This window comes from Globicephala melas, chromosome 7 (assembly GCF_963455315.2).
Source record: "Globicephala melas chromosome 7, mGloMel1.2, whole genome shotgun sequence".
In the NCBI taxonomy this organism is placed as follows: domain Eukaryota; kingdom Metazoa; phylum Chordata; class Mammalia; order Artiodactyla; family Delphinidae; genus Globicephala; species Globicephala melas.
In genome coordinates, this window is record NC_083320.1 from 38912045 (window position 1) to 38924937 (window position 12893).

Below are 12893 nucleotides of genomic sequence, written 5' to 3' on the forward strand. Positions count from 1 at the left end.
CTGATGCAGTTGTCTGCTCAAAGGGGACCTTGGGGAGGGAATGGAGGATGTGTATGTTTGCTACACACATCACCTACCATCCCTCTTCTTACTAATACAACCTAGAAAGTAGGCTGCCAAGTACTTTCAGGAGGGACTGGCCCTTCTGTTATCCCAGAGCTGAATGTTAATTCCATTCTCCTCAGTGACTGATTTAGAAATAGAAGAATCATTCAATTCTTGCTAATGCCACTAGAGGCAAAGTTTACTTGGGAACTTCTGGGAAATTATTCCTGTTACCTAAAAAGGGACACATGAAAGAAGTGACTTTATCTTCCAACCTTTGGACATTAATGTGGAGGGATATAGTGATTTGAAGCACAGCCACCATTTTTGACCATGAGTGGACCAACCTGAAAAGATAAACCTTCATGCTGAGGATGGCAGAGCAGGAATTTGGAAAAACAAAACACTTGATCTCTAATGAGGTCTCTGAGCTGCTGAATTAGCCAACCTATAACACCTTGGCTCTGTTACTCTGATTTTAATATGTAAGATAACAGATCCCTTAAGCCATTTGGGGTTGAGACTTCTGTTACTTGCAGCAGGAATATCTAAACGAAGACAAGGAGGTAGGGGGCATGTCTCACCTGGTTAGCCAGACATATTAGTTTCTTATTTCTGGTGTAACACATTTCTACAAACTTTGGCTTAGAACAGCACAATTTTTTTTCTCTTACAATTCTGGACTTCAAAAGTCTAAATTCAAGCTGCTGGCAGGGCTGAGTTCCTTCTGGAAGTTTAGGAGAGAATCAGATTCCTTGCCTCTTCCGGCTTCTAAAGGCTGCCTGTATTCCTTGGCTGTGGCCCCTTCCTCCCATCACTGCGGGCTCTTGTTCCCATCAGCACCCTCCCATTGCTGACTCTGATCTCCTTTGCCCTCTTATAAGGGCACTGGGCTTCCCTGGATAGTTCAGGGCAGCGATCCCCATCCTTTTAGCACCAGGGACCAGTTTTGTGGAAGATAGTTTTTTCCACAGACCTGGGGAGTGTAGTACAAGCGATGGGGATCCTGCTGTGCAGGCCGGTTCTTAACAGGAGGGCTGGGGACCCCTGGTCCAGGGTAGCCTCCCCATCTCCAGATGCAAAGTCCTTCTTGTCATGTGAGGTAACACAGTCACAGGTTCCGGGGATTAGGGCATGGCCATCTTTGGGGACATCTTTCAGTCTACCACTTCAGGTAAACTGAGCCAGCCCTGGACACGAAAGGGACAAGAACTGCTGTCACAGCCAGGTCACCCGTATACTCTTGTGGAGAGAATGAGTGTGAGGAAGACATTGTTAAACTGCAATTTTTGTCTCCTTTATCTTACCAGTGTCTGCTGTAATATTCTCTTGGTTTCTAGTTGGTAGCCCTAACTTAGCCCAGGATGATCAGTCCTTCTTGCCTCATCTCCATAATAATGACATTTGACATTTAAATTGAGTCTCTACTCTGTGCTCTATTTTAAGAACTTTATCCGCACTAACTAACTTAATCATCATAAGCCTCTGCAGTTGTTGCTACTGCTAAAACCATTTTACAGATGAGCAAATTCAGCTGCAATTGCCTCGATTCACGCAGCTTACCACGAGTGAGTGCTTATTTTCTCTACTTATGTAGGAGCTGGTAGCCTGTGGCTTGTAGCACTCTTCCAGAGATGGAAAGTAACTTCAGGTTCCTACCACTGAGAACCAGTAAGGCCAGTAAGGATGCCTTTCATTGCAATTTTCACCATATCCAATGGGGTTTAAACAATAGGAAGTATATCCTCTCCCTAAACAAGAAGTTCAGAGGTAGGGTTGCGGGAAGGGTTAATTCAGCTGCTCCGTCATGTCAAGGTTCCTTTTATTAGGGAGGAAAGCCTTTCCCAAAGCCTGTAAGCTGTGTTTTTTTGGTTTGTTTGTTTGTTTTGTTTTGTTTTTCTTTTGGACTTGATCCCTACACCCATCACTGGCCAAGGGGAATGGCCAGTCATGAGTCATCCCTGGGCCTGAGCCTAACTACTGTGAGCACATTGCTGCCTGAGCCCTGAATGAGGCCACGGGTCTGTCAGCACAGGGGGGTGAGAGGGAGACAAGGGGGCATGCTGCCTGGGACACGTACCCTCACAGAGTGCAGAAGGGAAGCTGCCCAACACACGTATGACAAACGACTCTCCAGCCCATCCCAGGGTATCTCCTACCACGTGGAAATAATAGGCCCCGGGCCCATTCGCTGCTGGGATGAGAACAGACTTCATAGCTGCTCCTCAGCTGGGACAGGGGTGGTAGCACGTGCTGCAGGGTAGGGGACGTGCTGCCCTCACAGCCTGCAGAGTATCACTGGAAGAGGGGTTTGCCTCCCTCCTTATCAGCCCAACTTAAAGGGCCCCTGCAGGTAAACAGTTGTCAGCAACTTGGAGGATACTATTTTTTCACAAGGAAGGAAGAAGTTCTTGTCATGGCCCCAATATGCACCTTTTCTGATAGGGGACCTTTCATATTGACCGGAATCTTTTTGAAGTCTTTTTACATTTTTCCCTGAATAACCCATTTTACCTAGAGTAAAGCACGTGGCACCTAATTTATCTTCCCAGAGCAGAGGCAGAGCTGAGTCACCGACACAGGGACTCAAACCTTCACTGCCTTGTGGCCTCGGGGGCCAAGGCGGAGCCTCTGCACTCGGAGAGCTCAGTTCTCCTGCTCCCACAGTATCGGCTTAGGTCAGAATCCAACTCCAGACGTTTGACTCATGTGTCATAGAGGCGTGTCAGAGTTATTGAACAGATCATTCCAACATCAGTGTTCCTGTTGCCAATGGACCATTTCCACGTTCATTTCTTAAGAAAAGTAGGATTGTTTAGCCTGGAGGTTCAATCAACTAGATGAGCATATTGAAGCCGTGTCCCTTCTGACCGTCTGAATATCCAAACAAGGCTCAGAGCAGCCTCCTTGCCATTGATCAGTAAGCAGATAAAGGGCTGTCTTCTGAGGAGCACTGCTCCTGCTGTGATGGCCTAGCCCAACCTCTGGCACGTCCAGGGACAGGAGGGCTGGAACTGGTTGGCACATTCAAAATCCGAAAGGAGGCAAGTGGCAGGGGCCACCTCTGGTTCTGACCTTGGCTTGTGTCACTGCATCTCTTTCCTCCACTACCGTTCTGCTTTTCTCTTGTTGATCAAAGTCCTGGGAGTGATTACCCCTCAGCAAGCTCAGTAGTGCCCTTTGTACAGGTGGGCTCCTCCTTGAAGTTTGAGCCAGAGGGTGTTTTATGTGCAAATACGACCTTAAGAGTCCGAGTGGTTTCTGATAACTCCTAATAAACGGTCTTGTGGGTCAGCAGAGTCGAGGATGAGGTTAGATGGGGAAGTTTGGGTTTGGGGAATTATTAAGAGCTTTTTGGCCCATTCGGTCACGGGGGTGCTCCCACAGTCACCGCTCTGTGGAGTCGCCTTCACTCTCTGGTCACTTTCACAGGCCTCGACCAGGACTTGGCCAAAGCGCTCAGGTGCTGCAGCATCTGAGAAAGTCCGCCTGCGTGTTGGTCACCCATGGAGAAAGCTAAGGGGACGTACTGGCCAGAGTCTGTTTTCCTCTCCCTCACCCCTCCCCTCCCCTTACAAGTATTGCTTTGCACTTGTCCTTGCTGCCTTGTAAATCCACACGTGCTGGCGGGTCTAAGATAATTCCTCTAATTGAAAGTGAGAGGTTATCTCCTTTGCTTAGTTTAGCGTGAGTCACTGGTATGTCTGAGAAGTGAAGTCCTAGCCTGTTATTGACACTGGAAACTGCACAAAAGGAACGAATCTCTGAAGTTGAGAACACACATCGTGACTCTCACACCAGTGGCGCCCTGGCTGCTCGGAGGGATGGAAAGAAAGTCAAGTCCCTAAGGTGGGGGTTATTGTGAAAATCCCAGGTTTTATTAGAGAGGTCTTTTGAGTACATAACATAGTGAACTTTAATATTATGGATTTGAAGGAAAATATTTCCTTTGTAGTAGGAAGCCTCTGTTATGTTTTGGAGGAATTTTCCAGTAAATCATCTAACAGCTGCTTTACTGTACAAGCCTTGAAATTTTATCCTTTCATTGGTTACATACTCCCTTGCTTTTGGAAACTTCACATGCTTCTCTTTACCAGTAATATTTTGTTCCCAAAATATCAGCTCCTGGGGAGGATTTAATAAAGGCTGACCCAACAAGAAATGTTTTTGAGCAAACCTTCTGGATATCTTTGGCTAAGTACCATGTCCTATTCAAGTACATCTCTATGTAAGATTATTATTAAAACCAAAAAGCCAACCTATAGAGATAATGATATTGTGACAAAATGATCAGCTTCTTGTAACAGAAAAGAATTTTGTATCTGTATGGAAACAGTGACTATAGTGGGTGCTTAGAAGTGGTATACTCTGTGTGTGTGTGTGTGTGTGTGTGTGTGTTGGAGGAGTGGAAAGGTGTGATGGGACAGAGCCTTGGCAGAAACATGACCAGTGGAAACTCTCTTCTTCAGATTGCAGATGGAAGATTCCCTTCACCGAGGAGAGCCACTAAGTAAACCCCTCCAACGGGGATAGAAACGGATAGCTTGGTCAATGCCATGTTACTGAAATGAGTCTGTGATTCTCCAAGTTTGTTCCACATGAAGGTCACCTGGAAGGTACATGTTACAGAACAGTCATGATGTTTTGATTTCTAGAAGGGGGCTTCTGGCCAATGGGGATTGAAAAATAGAAAAAGAAAATGAGGCTAGAAACTCACCAAGCATGACTTCAGTTCCTGGGGCTGAGTTATTGTTGAAATCCTTTAAGAGAGGAAGATTCCCCACTGACAGTACGAGAAGGAAGCGTAGGGGAAGAGGGAAGAGCAAAAGGCTTTGCTCTAAGAGGCCCATCGGATGCTGGTTACAGTGTGTTATTAGGCAGAAATATAGGAGGGCAGGTGGCTTAGAGAGGAGCTGGTCCGTGAAAACATCTTCAAGGAGGTTTTTTCAGTGATAAATTAGAAAGATTAAGAGCAGGAGAAAAGAAAAAAAGACTTGAAGACAGGGCACAGGAACTATCAAAACTGAAGCACAGAAAGCAAAAACTGGAGAGAAAAAAGTGGATGGAGCCTCAGGGAGCCATGGAACAGGTCAAGCAATCAGTGTGTGTGTGTCTGTGTGTGTGTGTGTCTGTGTGTGTGTATGTGTATGTACACAGGGTTCACTCTTTGTGTTGTACATTCTATAACAAATGTATAATTACATATATTCACCATTATGGTATCAATTTGTTAATGTTGTAATTAGAGAAAAGGTTATAAAAACAAAAATAATGATTTTGTATACACTGTAGTGATAAGTATTTCATAGACTGTAGTGAAAAGCTTTTGCTTAATTTCACTGAAAGTAGAATAACTCTGAGAATTCATTTCTATTTATTGTTTCTACTAATAATACCAATCTTAACCAAGAAAAATATCCTCTTTCCCTGTTAGTTTATGTATGCATCCTTTGGGTCTGAGAAGACAATTAATTTCGTCAAGGTCATTCTTCTCCAAAGTACAGAACAACTGGAATATTTTTGCATCTGTTCAATTTCACGCCTATAACTCTGCCAGGTATCTTTGGGGGATACCAGGCCTGGGAGGGTCAGGGAATGCTGTAGAGGAAGTGATCTTTGAACTGGGACTTAAACATAGTAAAAGAGAGAATAGCATTCATGCAAACAATAATGGTTAATACATTAGAAGATGATACCATGTGAATTCTTGTTTTAAAAAAGAATAGACCATTTTAGATGTTTGAGCAAAAGCTTAATTGATATAATGCCTTTGAGTTTGGCTGGAATAGAGTTAAAGAAAAATACAAAGGAAAAGTAAACTCAGTCCAAATGTGTAGGATCACAATCTGAGTAGAAGTTCTATGTTGCACAGTATAGAGACTGCACAGGGAAGAGAATGGTGGGAGATAAGCGTGGATTGGTAAGGAGGAGGGAGTTGAAAGATACTCTACTGAAATAGAATTGGATGACACCAAACCCAAGATGGAGTCATTCTGCATTATTTTAGTGTTTTGTTTTTTTTTTGCGGTACGCGGGCCTCTCACTGTTGTGGCCTCTCCTATTGAGGAGCGCAGGCTCCAGACGTGCAGGCTCAGCGGCCATGGCTCACGGGCCCTGCCACTCCACGGCATGTGGGATCCTCCCGGACCAGGGCACGAACCCGTGTCCCCTGCATCGGCAGGCAGACGCTCAACCACTGCGCCACCAGGGAAGCCCTCTGCATCTATTTTTTAAAAACTGTCACCATTACCTGAATATTCTTTTTTTTTTTTACCTGAATATTCTTTAAAAAATGCATCACCATACAACTCTTTTGAAAGTAATGCTGCTTCAGTTCTATTTATTCGTATTTGAAGGTACGTTCCTGTACTGTTTTCTTGAAGAACATGGAACCTTGTCTAGGTGCTTAGAGGAAAGGTGGGGCCCACCTAAAGCAGAGTCACACTTCAAGAGGGTCACATCACAGAGCTGCTAAGTAAAGATTTAGGATTATGACTTTCCTGTGTTATGGTTTGACACTTGGGGACGAGGTGATCATTTCATGGGTGAGCCTTTACCCACCATGACCTTGAAGAGCATCCTAATTCCAGCTTCAGCACCCTTTCATTCTCCAGTTTGAATAATAAACAATGATAAAATTTCATTGTCTATTTCCATTCTATGTATGTAAAATTGGAGTCATGAATGCCAACTCTTAGAGTTTTACAGGTGTCACATTACCTCTCATACATCTTATGACCAATGATAAGATCTGACTAAGAGGTTTAAAAAGAAAACAAGTGGCTTGCTGGTGAGGAAAATGTTTATCACACACTCTCTGCTGTATTTTATCTGTGAGTGATGATCATTACGTCATGGAAACAAAACTGTTCCAACTGAAAGTGAATACTCATCAAATATCATGGCAGAGGGGCTTCCCTGGTGGCGCAGTGGTTGAGAGTCTGCCTGCCGATGCAGGGGACACGGGTTTGTGCTCCGGTCCGGGAAGATCCCACATGCCGCGGAGCGGCTGGGCCTGTGAGCCATGGCCACTGAGCCTGCACGTCCGGAGCCTGTGCTCCGCAACGGGAGAGGCCACAACAGTGAGAGGCCCGCGTACCGCAAAAAAAAAAAAAAAAAAATCATGGCAGAGGTAGCAGAGTAAATGGCACAAATATAAGGCTAATATGTTATACTTTTTGGTTCTTTCTTTTTAACAATCTATAGTTTAAAGGAAAGAGATAACTTTCAGATGTTGTCAGCAGAATGATCTAAGCTGTACCTACACAGTTACTCTGGATGAGTTCCATTGTCAAACTGCATGCCACAAAGTAAGTTGAAGGAAAACTGACATGGAAATACATCCAAATACAGCCTGCCTCATGTAAAGCACTGTGATATGTGTTAAAGTGAAGCACTACAAAATATGACATAGTAGCAACTGTACCTTATAAGAACCTACCTGGTTGGGGAGACATATGTAAATGAAATGGTTAAGTGGGAATGCCAGGCATGAATTGTCAGATGATTGAATCGGATCAACGTTACAGGTGGTTTGAGAGATGAGTTCATTTAGGCTGAGAAGTCTCTTGGAAAAAGGAGGATTTGAACTGGACCTTTATGGGGGTGGGGAGGTGGAATTCACATTTGTGGAGGGAAAGGGGAAGTCATTCATTTCAGGGATAACAGTCCTCACTAGATTTCCAGTGCCACCCCTCCCCTCTCGCCACTCACAAGCCCATATTTATGAGTGGCTGGTCACTTGGAAAGGTCCTATATCTGTCCTTGTCCTATAGAGCACAGGGCAGTACAGCTGCAGTGTGGCCCAGGTCACATTCCGTACATAACACCAGCACATGACAAATACGTCATAGCACATAATCTATGAACATGTGATTTATAGGGTTATTTTATAAAGCATTTCACATGGAAGGAAAAGAGGAAGTCCCAGGGAACTTGGAATGCTTGCTTTTTACTAGGAGCTAAGCTAGCTGCTTTTCCTTTAGTATCTGAATCAGTCTACACAACAATTCTGAAAGATGGTGATTCCAATTTAGAAAAAGAAAATAGTTCAGAAATGCAAAGTAACTTGTTTGCCTTCACCAGCCGGTAGAGACAAAGTCGGGACTTTTTTTTTTTTTTTTGAGATATAATTGTCACATAACATTGTATGAGTTTAAGTTGTACAACATAATGATTTGATATACAAATACATTGTGAAATGATCACCATAATATGTTTAGTTAACATCTATCCAAAGTCAGGATTCATACCAGCTTTGATTCCAGAAAATAGCCTCTTTTCCTACACTATACTCCTTCCCTAGGGATAGAAAAGACATTTTTCTCCCTTCAATTACCAGAAGCATTTCAGTGTTGAAGTTACAGAAAAGAGGGCTTATTAAATTAGTTACAAGGTCAAAGAAAGTATTTGGTAGGCTAAGAGCTGTTGGATCAGGCTCATATTCAACCTTTGATCAGGAAAAGAGGACACTGTACAGTGTGTTCCTTGGAAAGATTACCAAAGTAAATAAAGAAAAAGTTTTCTAGCTGCCTCGAGCAATCGTGAAAACACTACATATCTATGCGATTACCTAGAAAAGTCGAAGAGCATTTTATTGGGCAAATAAAAAGCCCAGAATTAAGTCAGTGCCAATGACCTTTAAGCCACCTGAAAAACACTGAACGTGATGAAGTACAGCACATTCCCAGTGTCCACAGACATAAGGTCGAGAGTCAAAGCTTTTGACAATTTGGCTTACAATGAGCATATTACCAGAATTCCTGGGGAGGAAACACTGATGTTTCCCCAAATAAAAATGGACTGTAATCTAAAAAACAAAAATGGACTGATTTTTATATTATTGCTTCACATTGCCCAAGAGAAAAATGACTAAGACGTCACCTGGCAATATAGCATATCATAAGCATATACGAAATAGCCTTTTAGTAAAACCTGGTTTAACAAAGAAAATGGGTTACTTTCCAAACATGTGTAATTTATTTTAGCATTAGCCCATGACTAATTTCTTGATATTGCAAGAATATCAAAATTTTAAATATTCTATGATTCTGTGGTAAAATTGGTTGTATAGGAAAAAATGTTTCCTTAATTTGCAGGTGTATATATCTCCCTCTAGTGTTCAGAGAAACCAAGTGCAATCTTGTGTTTTTCCAGATCTGGTTGTGATTAGTCAAAGGTCAATGTGTGGTAATAAGCCAGCATCATTATTTGTTTTTATGGGAATTGGTCCATATATAGCTCAATATTTTCACAAACAAATACCACATGCATGAATTGTCAACCAAATGTCATAGGATTCTTTTGTATCTGAGATATCTGTTGTAACTCTAACTTTGTACTGCGTAACTCTCTGTTAAAGGATTGACAAAGTACGTAATTTTTAAATTTCTAGTTTCCAGAAAGAGAATATGAGAGGCTTGGGGCTTGATCCTTGGACCACCTTTCTTTTTGTTTCTACTTACTCTGTCTTACTTGATTTCGTCTAACCTCATGGCTTCAGTTACCGTCTGTCTACGGCTGAACTTCTAATCTGTTCCTTGACCAGAGTTATAGCCAGGGTTGTATAGCTTTCAGTCTCCTCAACATCTCACTTGGACATCTAACAGGCATCTCAAACTTAACATGTTTGAAAACCAAGTTTTTTTATTTTCTTGCACCTTCCAGCATGTGCCCCCAAACCCCGCTTTGCGTTTCAGTTAAAAGTACTACCACCTACCAAGTAGCTTAGACAAAAAACCCTAACAGTCATTTTACCCTATTCTCATTCCTTACATTTAGTCCATCAGCAAGTCCTATCAGGTTTTTCTCCAAAATATATCCCTGATTTGTCCCCTTCTCTCCATCTCCATTACTTTCCCCAAGTTCAAGCCACCGTTGTTACTTCCCTGACCTACCCCAAGAGGCTCCTAACTGGCCTTCCCGCTTCCACTCCCGCTCCATTTCAGTTCATAGTTTCTCCGCCCAATTAAAATAAGATCCTTCCTCGCTGTGTTCCTGGCCTTCTTCAGGCCCTTGAATGTATTGAGTTCATTCTCACATTTGGGCTTGGCCATTTCCTGGGAAACTCATCTTTGAACAGCTGGTTCCTTTTTGTCATTCAAGTCTCAGCTCAGATGTTTCCTCCTCAGCAAGAATTTCCTTGACTGCAGTCTCCCATTACCCTGTTTCATTTTCTTCTTGCATTTTCATCATCTGAAATAAAAATTGATTAATATACTTATTTTTTTTCCTGCTAGTTTTCTCTTTCTCTTTACTAGAACAAGAGCTGAGGTCTTGGCTGCCCCCTGTCTCTCCCATGCCTAGAACAGTGCCTGGCCCACAGCTGGTGTTCAAGAAATATTTGTTGACTGAGCAAGATGAGGAAGATGTGGATGAGTACAGGTTCACAAAGAGAGAAAGGCATGGGCAGAGAGAAGAACACGGTGTCCTGGACTCTGCTTTAAGTTGTACACTTAATTTTCTCAGCCTCATACCATGCCCCACAATCATAAAAAGCTACCACACTGCCTCAAAAGGAACATGTGTAACTCACAGTCCTTCCTTTCACACATGCTACAGTTTCAAAAGCTGAAGCTAAAATAATGAGTAGTAACAAATAACAACATAAGTCGGAACTCAGCAGCATAAGCTTATATATTTTAAAGGAAAATAAAATACCTTCTCATAAAAGATTCCCATAGGCTCAGCACAAATTTGGGCGTACAGTCCTTAAGGAAGCATTTGGTTCGTGTCTAATAAAATAAATTTTAGCAAAAAACGCCCAAACCATCAAAGAAAACACAAGATCATAAATGCAACTGACCTTGACACTCGGGGAACCAAAATATCAACAAGTCAATTTCTGTTTTCCATGTGGTCTTTCATATTTGGTTAACTGAGGTAACCAGTTTCTGTTCCCAGGTGGTTTCTCTTAAAATGGATTTCCATATTTGTAGATTAGTAAGTCAAAAGCATATAGATAATGGTACCCAAACTTAAGCCCTTCAAAGTTTACTTAAGCCCTAAGTAATTGCATGATGCAGTCTTTCAAGGAGACAAATAGCAGGAGAAGTAAAGTGTCTTTCTATAACTTGAGCAAACCAGTGGTCCAACATGTCTAATCAAAAATTCATTTCTGGGGCTTCCCTGGTGGCGCAGTGGTTGCGAGTCCGCCTGCCGATGCAGGGGACGTGGGTTCGTGCCCCGGTCCGGGAGGATCCCACATGCCGCGCAGTGGCTGGGCCCATGATCCATGGCCGCTGGGCCTGTGTGTCCGGAGCCTGTGCTCCGCAACGGGAGAGGCCACAACAGTGAGAGGCCCAAGTACCGAAAAAAAAAAAAAATTCATTCCTAATATTTTTTGAAATATATTGATTCTTGTCAGGTTTTTGAGCCTGCCTTAACCTGAGTGGTGAGGACAGGGATTATATCTCAGCCGCAGTATGGTTGGTGACATTACTGACTGCTGTGAGAATTACAATGGGAATTCAGCCCCTGGAGCCATATTCCTCTTGCTTGACAGGGATCACAATAACTGACAAATACAAAAGAACTGTCTTTGCCAATTTTTATAAAATTATTTTTCCTTCCATAATGCTGGCAAGGTGCACTACAGAAGACAAATTTAGAAACAGGATTCTGCAAATGAGAAATTGACCCCAAGGGGAGCTAGAAATGGAGACAATGTAGAAAGTCAGAGTACCCTGCTGCTTGTTTATTTCAATTATGGCTTTTGAGGTTGTGGTGAGCAGAGAGCGGGACAGCAGAATACTGAAGAAGGAAAGTTCGCAGATGGGGAAAGGGTGAATGGCTGACTGTTTCAGGCTCATCTCTGTCTAGACTGTTGCTGTGACTCCTTCTGTTTCTTGCTGGCCTGCTCATGTGGACAGGTACCCTTCCTGAAGCAATCCAGTTGGTGCTGGGTTTCTACCAAGAGCCCTAATTTCTTCTAACACCTGGGAGCTGTTGGGACTAGTTCTTTTGGCAGCATGTAGGGCAGTCACTAAACCAATCACCGCTTTATATCTCCTGGTTATTGCCAGTGCTGTGAGCCCTTAAAGGTCATTTTTTTGCTTCTCGGAGTCTTACTGTCTAGGTGCTTTTTGCTTCTCTTTGGTTGACTCAACCTTCCAGCACTCTGCTGGCTTTCAGATCTTTTCACTGTGCCCTAGGGCTGTGAAAGCACTCTACCTCTTCCCCTCAGTCTCTGAACCTTATCCCTAGCTCCAGGTTTTGACTGAAGTTTGTCTCTCCCTGAAGGGTCTGTTTCTATGTGGGATTTTCAATTCTTCCACATTCCAAGTTCAGGAGATGGGGTCTTCAGCATTTATTCTCTGTTTTCTAGTAAAAAATTCTTACTAATTTTAGGCTCATAGCATCTTCTCTCCTTTTCTCCTGCTTCATTCATTGAGGACTTTAGCTCATGGCTGTCCTCTCCACTCCGCTACTTCAGCATCCACGGGAACAGCCATAGCCTTAGCAACTTAGTTCCTTGAATTTCCATGGGCAAAGTCCTTTACTTTCGTCACCCATGTCCACAGCTAGTTGTGTGCCTTGTCAACATCTGGAATTGCTCCACCTCTGAGATCAGAGTCAATACCCTCACTCTTATCCTTTCTGCTTTGATAGTTAGAGCCTCCAATTGTGTTACCCTCACAAAGACCCCACCTACCCCATTCAACAGCCCTTTCTTCCCCTACTGATTTTAGGTTCTGAGATTCTTTATTTCAACTTCACTCCTACCAGATGCCCCATTCTCTTGCTCTGTTGTTGTTGGAGGTCATTGAGAGGATGTGACTGCTGGTGGATCCACAAGGTGGACCCGGGCAATCAGAGGCTCCCCATTCCCTCCCCGGTCCTTGGAGTAT